Here is a 12,306-nt window from a genome sequence, read left to right as displayed (position 1 = left end):
TTTTCAAAGCCATGTTTTGTGGTTTTTTCAAAGCCATGTTTTGTGGCTTTTTCAAAGCCATGTTTTGTGGGAGAAGGCTTGGATTAAGAAAAACATAAAAAGAGAGCATTTGGCAAAACAAGGATATGGATGAGAGAAGGAAAGCATCCAAAAGAGATGGTGTGAGCATTTGGCTCTACCATGGGCATGGGTGAGAGAAATCAAGAGAGCTAGAGTGGAAGATCTCTTGTGAAAGAACTCTTGGGGTAGAGTGAGGCTCTTGGGAAAATTCTGTGAGTGGGTGTACAAGGGTTATGGGATTGGGTTATGTCGATTTAACTCATGTGTAACTTGTACTGTTTTTCTCATAGTGAAGAGCAATATCTCTCCGAGGACGTAGGCAGGTTTTTGCCGAACCTCGTAAATTTCTCTGTGTCTTTATTTCTTGTATTTTAAACTATTCAACTGTGTGTGATTTTGGTGAGGTTGTAATCTGAATCTCGGTTCCGCACTAACGAACGGGCCAAGGCACAACAAGACCCTACCCTTGAAGACGTAGGAGGAGATTGTGTAACTTTTATGGATCGACACACGGACTTGTCAAGGAGTTGGTCACTTCTAGCTAAGATATGTAATCATCTGGTGTTTTTACTTGTGCGTATCGTATTTTCGGAACGATTTGTAATGTTGACTTTAAGTGTATCATCTGATGCCTCTAATATTTACTTGTGTTTGGCTTTTGGCAAGCATACTTTTTGTTTTGCGTTTTGAGTTTTGAGTTTTGCGTGCACGGCCAATTTCAGTAGAAATGAATCGTGATTTCTTGGATTTAATCGATTGCACTACTAATGCAGTAGCTAGTTATCTGTCAATTAAAATTGTTTGACATGCGCACGACACTCTTTAGAGAGTAATACGGTTACTCGTCCATAAGTAAGCTCTTACTACGCAAGTTACGTGACTTAAATGGCCGAAAAATTAAACATGATAGTTTCCAATCAAATAGCACAATTGTAGTCGGAAAGTTTTTTAATCACTTTTTCTTCAAAACCTCTTGGAATGCTACAAGTATTTCATTAATAAAATAAAACGGGGAATATCATCCATAAGAAATACATTTTCATGATTACAAACCCAACAAAAACACAATACTGTTGCTATCTACATATATAACCACCACATCTAACCAAACAAAAAGATAACGCTCACAAGGAGATTCTGTTCGGATGACCATATGAGTACTTGAAGGCTTCCACTATCCTATTAACAGCTACACAACACCTTCTTGGTATAGTTTGATTGGTGGACTAGAATACTGTCAGAACAATGTTCGATCTCGAGGCCGAGACAATATCCAGTTTTCCCAAAGTTTTTTAATCTCAAAATTTGACTTGAGGTGCGCGACAATTTTTTTTGGCTTTTGAGGAGTCCCGTTGAGAATTATGTTATCGACATAAACTTCAACTATCGTAAATTCGAAATGTGACTTGTTGATAAACAGACATATTTTGTTATACGCAAAAACCCTCGCTCTACGCCTTCAACTATCGTAAATTCGAAATGTGACTTGTTGATAAACAGACATATTTTGTTATACGCAAAAACCCTCGCTCTACGCAAAACACTTGTCACACACCCGAGAATAATACTAACTATCCTAACCCTCCCGTCAACACATCTTCAGTTTGGAAAAGTAAATATCATTGTGTTGACAACCGGACGATATCTTTAGTTCGGATAAGTAAACAACACTAAAGTCATAGAATCTAGCAACATAAAAGCACCTTCAATTGTGACAAGTAAACAACAATGCTTCTGGGTGGTTGGTTATATACCAAAGTCTCTGGAGGCGAAGAGCCCTCAACTATTTCGCCCAAAGATGTCACTTCAATAACTTCCAAGTGAAATGAGGTGTTCTATAATTAGTTACTCACAGATGCACTTCATAATTCGACGTTTAGACAACCGACCACCAACGTTCACTACTATAAAAACACATACCATTTTAACGTAAAAAAGAATAGAGAAAAACTAATTTAGGAACCAAATGGATTACTCAAATACAATTGGAAATCGGAAGAGGCCTTTGGAAAAGATTCCTTAAAAAGTAAAAACAAGAAACTAATAATGTTGAGTTTTGCGTGCGGAATACGAAAAATGTAATAATCCATACCATTAATGGTTTCCCACTTCCCAGTCCAGTCCCAGTCCCATCCACTGTACCGTCTTCTCCGTCATAAACGACGCCGTGGGTTGAGGGTCACACTTTAAACCCGACCCGCCGCCTCTTATCACCACCGCCAGCGCCCCGCAAGAAAATGAGCAAGAGGATGTCCGGTCCCAGGCTGAGGCGTATGTATTGGGGTTTGGGTCGACTCCGGTCGATTCTCATGGCGACGGCGACAATTGACATTGCTAATTTGCAAGTGTTTGTAGAGGTATTTATTTATTGCTCCACCTCGATTCTCATGCTAAATTGCTATTTGTTAAATTTTAGTTTAAAGTATGAAACTTTTTCATGTTTTCCTTCCTGTAATCTCTCTCTCAGCAACAATTAGTTTAATATTATCAATAAAAGTTGTTTTGGTGTAGGGAATTGATGAGAGAGAGAGAGAGAGAGAGAGAGGGAGAGAGAGAGAGAGGGAGGGAGGGAGAGAGAGAGAGGGCGAGGGGTTGAAAGCTTGAAGCTTTTTAAAATATTTTCTCGCTTATTTGTAATGCAGAATGGAGGACGGACATTGCTGAGCTATCTGGGCCTGACTTTCGAGGTTTGCATTACATCGGTGAATGGTAAACTAAAATCTGCTGGTGGACATTGTTCTCGCCTGCAAAGTACATGGCTTTCGAACTACATATGGACAACCTAAAGCTAGCGCTCTCGTATACTTGTCCCCAGAGACCTTGCGGTTGCGGTTTCAGGTGATTTTTTTATACTCAAACATGCGATGACTGATGGCAAAGGTGGTGCTGGTGTTGTATCTGATGATCCACTATCAACAACTTCAGTGCCTTGTTCTATTTCTGCTTATGGGTGTTAGTGGCTGCTCTAGAATTGGTGGTTACTTATGAATTAGATTTCTTGAGTATTTACTTGCATTTGTATCTTCTAAATCTTTTGTCTATGCCTACTTTTTGTCTTGTGTTGCTTGCAGCATGAGATAACTTTTGCTTCTAAGATTAACTTATTTTTGTTCCAACTTTGAATGTGGTGCGGGTTGATGCAGGTTTGCCGCGAAGGAAATCTTCCTCCAGATCCCCTGCCACTGTTCAACTAGAACTTGGTCTGGTTGATACATTTCTCAGTTTTTGTAGGCTTGGATGGCAAATGTGGCTGGCTGAAATTGAATTCAGTTTCTTTTGTCCTTTACTCCTCACCCAACAGAGTTGAACAGATACTGCTTTATTTTGGGTTCGAACATGTAACAGCTGCTGCTGCCTCTCACAATGTTGGTAAACTTATGGGAAAAAGCAGATGGGGCACCTTTCGCGAGTCATATTGTACAAAAACGTCAACCACTACCTATTTTCCTTGAGCTCGTCTGAGGCCCGTTTATCTCTAGGGTTACAATTCATTGATTTCCTCGGCGGGAAAAGCTCTCTGCGGTGAGGGTCCTATTAGCAGTGCACCTTCATAATCTTACCCTTTGTTGCATTGCATGTATGTTCATACTTTCTTTGTCCATTTATGTTTTGTCATAAAGAAATTTGGCTTCCACAGTGAAAGTGGAAATTATTTTTATGAAATGTTTTTAAACTTGCAGAAGAAAAAGTTTTCTTCATTTCTTTGTATTTTGTGAATTAAATTTCATCAATAAATACTATAATTGTCTTACCTGGGGCAGGATATCTGCAAACAGTTCAACTTGAGCTGAAAAAGTCCTTAGCTTGGAGGCATTGCCAGATCCCATATTACATGTTTGAGAACGGTTGATCATTTTTTAAGCAAACCACGAGGCAGTAAAAGTAATTTCAGCTTCGCATCTCTCTTGGGTACCACCAATGACATCGAGTGAAGAACAGGCCGCCCTGGTGGATTTCTTCCTAGTGCTACCTTGCTCTGTTTATCTGCTTTTCCACGTAATTGTGTCCAAGAAGATGCTGCTTTGGTTGCTGAAGAGCTATCTGCTATGAATTTGAATCCTAACAGCCGTTCACTTACCCCATTTCGAGCTCTAGGAAAGTTCGTCTTAAAGAGTGACCATCAAGTAATAGTTATATTGGATCCTCCAATGCCCTACACATAATATCTTCCATTTGGTTTAAGATCTGAAATTCTAATGCTATGAATTGTTTGGCCTCATTTAGTCAATTTTTCCAAATTTTGAGATACCGTATCATTTTCTTTTAACATAAAAGTAAGTAAATAAATAAATAAAAAGATTTTAAAGTGATTTCAATGAGAGACGTGGACGAAACTGGAAAGTTTTCATAAATATCTGCGTACATTTATGTACCAATAATGCATTGATACCTGGTGTAGCATGTGTGAGAAGTGTGTCAATTCATGAAAATAAATTATTGCACCTTCTGACATGCTCTATAGAGAACCTTTTCTTAATGACTAACGGATTTGTATGATAGTATTCCTGATCTTGTTTGGGGTAATAGTTAAATTACTGATCTTGTCTATTTTGGCACTATACGCAAATAGGATTTATTGCTATTTGGAGTTTATGCAAGAAGGGAGGCTTTTCATGGGAATACTGATCATGCAAGAAGAGTATTTATTTAGCATGGCATTTTCATCTGTCGAGTGTTGATGGCTTACTTTGGTAAGGTCTCTAGATGTTTATTGAAAATATGTTTTATTGTATATCAATTTAGCTACTGATATTTGTTTCATAATTTTTTTTTCTGTCCAATACGAGTTTTTTTTTTCGTGAGGTGGTTAGATTTTGGATGTATTGTGTTTATTGGGAATGACTAGAACTTAGATTTTCGCCAATTTGGCATCAGAATCAATGAGGGGTTAGCTCTTTCTTTCGTCAAATTGATAATTCCTTTCAATAATCTTCAACCTTCTGTGTGAAAGTTTGTCGTGGACTTTGTTGGCATTTAGACATTGTATTTACTTTAATCTTCTACTATTGATTTGAGCAGGAATTACGGTCTGGAACAGGCTTTTGCAATGGTGCTTCCAGGTAGTTCCCCTGTGCATCTCCTCATGTCCTGTCGTGCTAGTAAAATTATATTTGATTCAAGTAGCTTTACTTGATCCTGTCAGTCATATTCCATAGTTTTTAAGTAGAGTTAATAACGTAGGTGTTAGCGGGCATCCATCTTGCATTAACCAAAATCAAAGTATGTCCAAACTGCCACTACAGCGGTGGTTTTTAACCAAGAAAACATGCCTCCGATCCGATTTCATTATAAAAGGAAAAAAAAAATGAAATAAAAATACAGCATTTATAGATTTATGTGGGTTGATAATCATAGTCTCAGACTTGGCAATGTATGTTTTACAAGTATAATTGGACATAAAATAATAATAATAATGATAAAAAGGAGATGTCTGAATTAAATTAATGGAGACGAAAGAGCCTTTACAAGTGAGAAGGAAGGAAGGAATGAACATCATAAAAATTAAAAGAAAGAGAAAGAGGAGGAGAGAAAGAAAAAGACAAAACCGATGGTAAAACCCAGAAACAAAACAAGTCCACCAAAGCCCCCTAACCCTAACAACAAGGTTTCTATCAGAGGAAAGGGAGGGCGCCGCCCTTGGCAATGGTCTTTCTCTCTCTTAACCTTTAGCTGCTGCTTAACCTTCAGCTGCTACTGAGAAGAAGAGAAAGAGAGACAGAGAGAGAGGACACCATTGAAGGCGGCAGAGAAGAGGAGGCTGGGCAACACTTGTTTGGGGTATTTCTCTTTCGACCAAACCCTAGTTGAGTAGTTAGCTAGGGCTTTCCCTTTCCCCCGATATATGATTCTTTGTCTTTGTCTGTTGTTAGTTCTCACTTTTATCCTTCTTGCAGGGCAATCTAGTGCGGAGAAACAAACAAAAAACACAATGAGGTTGCCAGTCTAACAGTTTCCTTGCCAACATGAGCTAGAGCAAATCATGGGGTATTGCGACACTCCCTTCCCCTCCTATTTATTTCATTTATTTACTAACTAACTACTTAAGAGATAATTAATTTGATTTGTTTCATTTATTTTCAATACTAAAGTAATTAATATTGGGTGCATATCGGATGTCCTCCTTTGTTATATATTGAACTAGATTATTGAAACGAATTCGAGTGGATTGGATTGATCTCTAAAGTTATTACCCATACATAAGGATCCCTATTGAAATTCAATTTATGTTACAAGCAAAAAGAAGATGTAGAACTCTTGTGTCCACCCCAAACAACTTAGTTGGGTCCGACTAGCATAAAGAAAACCTATCAATTCCAATTCCAATCCCAGTCCCAATCCCACTCAAATTGGTGGTAGGGTAGGAGAAAGGGAGATAACATGATAAATAGTAGGGATCATTCTTCAACCATCTTCAATATCTACCTTCAACTTGTAGGCTTCCCGTTCTAATCCATATCCCTAGAGACGACCAACCAAGGCCTTGAAGTAACCTTTTAGCTATCGGTTTTGATTCATGTTCATATCAAATGAAATGAAATGAAATAAATTAAACCCTAATTTTATTGTTTTAGAGTCCCTTACGTTGCCTCTTCCTCCCTCCATTGCCATCTTTCTTGTCAATTCTTCCTTTTTTTTTTATTCCTCAGAATGTCGTCCATGTCCATTCGTTCTTAGTGATGAATTATCAACACAAGCCAGCTTTGTTGATAACTTGGGGGATAATAGGTTGTACTCTCATGTCATTAACTATTGTTTGCTTAATTTGAATGAAGATGGGTATTGATGCATTATCTTATTTATCATATTTGAAGGAGAATATATAGGTTCAAAGTGAATTGGTTAGATCTGATCCAAAATGATGTTCGCAGTCAAGGAGTAGAACATACATGTGTTGCTTGCTCATGTAGTCGCACAGACAGTGGAAGCCGCCCTGGTTTACAACTACGGTGTTAGACCAAGGGTCTCTGTGAGAGACTTGGCACTCAATGTAGGTGCTCCCTACATAGTTGAAGTAGAACCACACACTGGCAAGGACAATGGTTCATCCTCTTCATATGAAGAAATTGAGATGACAGTTATCGTATTAGCTTATCGGTTTGCTGGTGAGTCTAGGTCAGTAGATTACTTTCAATTCATAAGCGAACACGGGATAATGTTGGAAAATTTTTGGCAAGTCGAAGAAGGGACATTTATCGAATAAGAGTGGGGGTTCGAAAATAAAAAAACTATTCATGCATACCCACACAAACACTTGACCAGAGATGAGGAGTCAAAGTTGTGATCCATGGTTTTAAATGGTTCACCAAGCAAATTCTAATTGCACCCGGTATTCCTATGTCTAATCGAATGCGGGTGCCCGGTATCAATGTTAATCGGAGGGCTATTGAGATACAAATGATGAAGGTGCTTTTGACGCATCCCGCCATTGTTCTCATTATCTCAATAGATCAGCACTTCGCAATTACAAGCACGGAGTCTATGTGCCATTGCTGGATGAGCCTTGCGAGGCCCATACCCATGATGTGACACTTCTTGGGTCGGGAACATATGAAGAAAAGATCACCGGCTTTGAGTTGAAGAAAAGGAAGAGGGATGAAGCTCCGAATGTGGGTGAATTTTGGCGCATAAGCAATCCATGGGGCAATGATTGGGGTATATTATAAAGGGAATGACGCTCCCTTATATCCACCACATTGCATTCCCAACATTTGACAAGGAGAGAAAAGTCTACCTAACTACGGATGGCAATGTTACCAGCCACCAATTTATCTCTGAAGGCAGTCAAAGGTAAAATAATTGACTTAATTGTTTGTTTTAAATTATAATAAAGTGCCCTGAAACCTCGAAGTTAATCTTTTGTCGTTCAATTTATTTCATTCTATGCAATGAATCTTCATTATGCCTTAAATGCTATACGTAAGATAGTTGGGCAATACATGGCATTTAGGCTTGTTTGAGTGGCACTGGAGTTCGGAAATGAAAAGAAGCAACACATTTGTTTTGGTGATATAGGGTTCTTTCTTAATTGGGTTTGAGCTTTTTGACTTTCTCTCTCTTGATAGATTAATGTGTTTAATAATGTTAGATATGTTATATATACACAGGATGGAGGCTCGTGTTGGTAATGCATATGAGGGAGCTAGATATGAGGCTGAGAGTAAGAGTGGAAAGCTGGCAAGTGGTGATAGTGCCTCTAGGAGAATGGAAACTACTACTACTAGTGTTGTTTCTTCTCTTATTTCTCATTATAATGGGTTGTCACTTGGTAGCAACAAAAGCGGAGGAGGATATGATACTCGTAGTTAATGCGGAAGTTGTTGGAAGGTAAGTTTTCTTGTGTATTTTTAGTATTTGATAACTGAGTGAAAACAACATTTTCTTTTCTTTTCTAATCCAGATGAGTCACGTTTTGTTTTTGATATTTATGCATTGTACAAAAGAAGGTTATCATCTTGTGCATCGTAGGATGGTGGAGATATGGAATTTTAAAGGGCAACACATGCTAAAGGAAAACAAAACATGTGTTGTTCTTTAAAATTCCATATCTCTGCCATCCTAAGATTCACAAGACGATGACCTTCCTTTGTACATTGCATAAACAAAACATGACTCATTTGGATTAGAAAAGAAAAGAAAATGTTGTTTTCACTCAGTTATCAAATACTAAAAATACACAAGAAAACTTACCTTCCAACAACTTCCGCATTAACTACGAGTATCATATGCTCCTCCGCTTTTGTTGCTACCAAGTGACAACCCATTATAATGAGAAATAAGAGAAGAAACAACACTAGTAGTAGTAGTTTCCATTCTCCTGGAAGCACTATCACCACTTGCCAACTTTCCACTCTTATTCTCAGCCTCATATCTAGCTCCCTCATATGCATTACCAGCACGAGCCTCCATCCTGTGTATATATAACATATCTAACATTATTAAACACATTAATCTATCAAGAGAGAAAGTCAAAAAGCTCAAACCCAATTAAGAAAGAACCCTACATCACCAAAACCAATGTGCTGCTTCTTTTCATTTCCGAACTCCAGTGCCACTCAAACAAGCCTAAATGCCATGTATTGCCCAACTATCTTACGTATAGAATTTAAGGCATAATGAAGATTCATTGCATAGAATGAAATAAATTGAACGATAAAAGATTAACTTCGAGGTTTCAGGGCACGTTATTATAATTTAAAACAATTAAGTCAATTATTTTACCTTTGACTGCCTTCAGAGATAACTTGGTGGCTGGTAACATTGCCATCCATAGTTAGGTAGACTTTTCTCTCCTTGTCAAATGTTGGGAATGCAATGTGGTGGATATAAGGGAGCGTCATTCCCTTTATAATCTGCCCCATGGATTGCTTATGCGCCAAAATTCACCCACATTCGGAGCTTCATCCTTCTTCCTTTTCTTCAACCCAAAGCCGGTGATATTTTCTTCATATGTTCCCCACCCAAGAAGTGTCACAGGATGGGTATGGGCCTCGCAAGGCTTATCCAGCGACATCACGTAGACTCTGTGCTTGTAATTGTGGAAGTGCCGATCTATTGAGAAAAAGAGAACAATGACGGGATGCGTCAGAAACGCCTTCATCATTTGCATCTCAATAGCCCTCTGATTAACATTGATACCGGGCACCCGTATTCGATTAGACATAGGAATACCGGGTGCAATTGGAATTTGCTTGGTGAACCATTTATAACCACGGATCACAACTTTGACTCCTCTTCTATTTGGTCAAGTGTATGTGTGGGTATGCATGAATAGTTTTTTTATTTTCGAGCCCCCACTCTTATTCGATAAGTGTCCCTTCTTCGACTCGCCAAAAATTTTCCACCATTATCCCGTGTTCGCTTATGAATTGAAAGTAATCTACTGACCTAGACTCACGAGCTTCTTCACATCAAGAGGATGAACCATTGTCCTTGCCAGCGTGTGGTTCTACTTCAAATGTGTAGGGCGCACGTACATTGAGTGCTAAGTCGCTCACGGAGACCCTTGGGCAAACCCCATAGTTGTAAGCCAGGGCGGCCTCCACCGTCTGTGCGACTGCATGAGCAACACATGTATGTTCTACTCCCTGACTACGAACATCCTTTTGGATCATAAGTAACCAATTCACTTTGAACCTATATATTGTCCTTCAAATACGATAAATAAGATAATGCATCAATATCCATCTTCATTAAAATTAAGCAAACAATAGTTAATTACATGACAGTGCAACCTATTATCCCCCAAGTTGTCAACAAAGTTGGCTTGTGTTGATAGGTTTTCTTTATTCTAGCCAGACCTAAGTAAGTTGGTTGGGATGGACACAAGAGTTTTATATCTTCTTTTTGCTTGTAACATAACTTGAATTTCAATAGGGATGCCTAGGTATGGGTTGATAACTTTAGAGATCAATCCAATCCACTCGAATTCGCTTCAATAATCTAGTCCAATATATAACAAAGGAGGACATCCGATATGCACTTAATATTAATTACCTTAGTATTGAAAAATAAATGAAATAAATAGGAGGGGAGGGGAGTGTCGCGATACCCTATGATTTGCTCTGGCTCATGTCGGCAAGGAAATTGTTAGACTAGCAACCTTATTGTGTTTTTTGTTTGTTTCTCCGCACTAGACTGCCCTGCAAGAAGGAAAAAAGTGAGAACAGACAAAGAATCATATATCAGGGGAAAGGGAAGACCCTAGCTAACTACTCAACTAGGGTTTGGTCGCAAGAGAAATACCCCAAACAAGTGTTGCCCAGCCTTCTCTTCTCTGCCGCCTTCAATGGTGCCCTCTCTCTCTCTCTCTCTCTCTCTCTCTCTCTCAGAATAGCAGCTGAAGGTTAAGCAGCAGCTAAATGCAGAAAGTCGCGAGGAACGAGGCTAGGAAAAAGGTGGGCTATAATTCGGGGGTCTGGTGAAGTGACCCTACCCTTGAAGTAGGTAGGAGGAGATTGTGTAACTTCTATGGATCGACACAACGACTTGTCAAGGAGGTAGTCACTTCTAGCTAAGATATGTAATAAGTGTTTTTACTTGTTCGTATTGTATTTTTGGAACAACTTGTAATGTTGACGTTAAGTGTATATTCGATAGCCTCTGTGCCTCTAATTATTTACTTGTGTTTGGCTTTTGGCAAGTAGACTATTTTTTTAGTAGAGGTTTAGTAGCATAAATAGGTTAAGCGTTGGTAGGCTTATAGCAAACATGCATTTCCTTTTTTTTTTTTTTTTTTTTTGAGAATATGATGATGTGGTGTGTTGTGTGTGTGTATGTATCGACTTATGTTCCCAATAGAGTGCCGATTGGTGCTTAGTAGGACTCTGTTCATGGTATTCTCCATCCCTTCCCCTCCTCTCCCCATCTATGCATGGGTTTTGATCCCTGCCTGTTCAGATACATTTTAATGGTATTACAATGGCACCCGGTCGTACCAACCTTGTCCTTCAATCACCTCCGTATGTCATCATCCCACGCTTTCAGTTTCAGTTTTGCGAAGTGCTTGAACATCTTCCTCATGTTGGAGTGTGAGAGAAGCTATAGGGCGTTGGTTTCATGTCTAAATTGGCAGCCAGAACGGATTTCATTTCCAAGCATGTAAAATGTCCAACACAAATACATGAAAGTAAATTTAACGATGATTTTTGTTTAGAATTTTTGTTGTGACCTATTTTAGTGACGAGAGAGAGAGAGAGAGAGAGAGTGTAGGAATTTCTCTGTGTGATCAAGTGAGTATACTTCGGGATTGTTCCCTTGAGTTTGACATAATTATAAAGAGAACTAACAATTTACAAATAAAAAAGTTTACACATATCAATACCTTGAACAAGCGTCTGAAACATCGTCTTCGACAAAGACTTGGTGAAGAGGTCGGCTAAGTTGTCCTGGGAATGGATTTTCTTGACTTCAATCTTCTGATACTCTTGTTGTTGATGTGAGGAGAAGAATTTTGGCGCAATGTACTTGGTGTTGTCTCCTTTGATGTATCCCTTCTTGAGTTGTTCGGTACATGCTGCGTTATCTTCAAAGATCTTTGTAGGGGCGTCAACGATGGAAGAAAGTTTGCAGGTGCTTCGAATGTGTTCCAGAACTGCTCATAGCTAGAAGCATTCTTGAGTAGCTTCATGTAGGGCGAGAATCTCAGCATGGTTCGAAGAAGTGACAACTAAGGTATGCTTCGTTAACCTTCAAGATGTTGCGGTGTCTCTAAAGGTAAAGACATAACTCGTTTAAGAGCGTGCCTTA

General features: G+C 38.9%; 1 long non-coding RNA gene across 2 annotated transcripts; it reads left to right on the top strand.

The window, feature by feature from the left end:
* Positions 1 to 2,050: 2,050 nt before the first annotated feature.
* LOC137744149 (uncharacterized) lies at positions 2,051 to 11,707 on the top strand. Of its 2 annotated transcripts, XR_015954295.1 has the most exons (9): positions 2,051 to 2,417; positions 2,703 to 2,898; positions 3,204 to 3,582; positions 3,822 to 4,184; positions 4,631 to 4,751; positions 5,080 to 5,838; positions 5,955 to 6,045; positions 10,695 to 11,070; positions 11,205 to 11,707. It is a non-coding gene; the product is annotated as an uncharacterized LOC137744149 (long non-coding RNA). The 2 variants fall into 2 exon arrangements; XR_011069594.2 differs by lacking the exons at positions 10,695 to 11,070; positions 11,205 to 11,707 and adding an exon at positions 6,873 to 7,840 and having other exon boundaries at positions 2,052 to 2,417.
* Positions 11,708 to 12,306: the final 599 nt, after the last annotated feature.

The sequence above is a fragment of the Pyrus communis genome, chromosome 12, assembly GCF_041283825.1.
Source record: "Pyrus communis isolate YQ-2024b chromosome 12, ASM4128382v1, whole genome shotgun sequence".
Taxonomy (NCBI): Eukaryota; Viridiplantae; Streptophyta; class Magnoliopsida; order Rosales; family Rosaceae; genus Pyrus; species Pyrus communis.
Note: the sequence above shows the minus strand (reverse complement) of the source record. Positions and strands in the feature narration are given on the sequence as shown.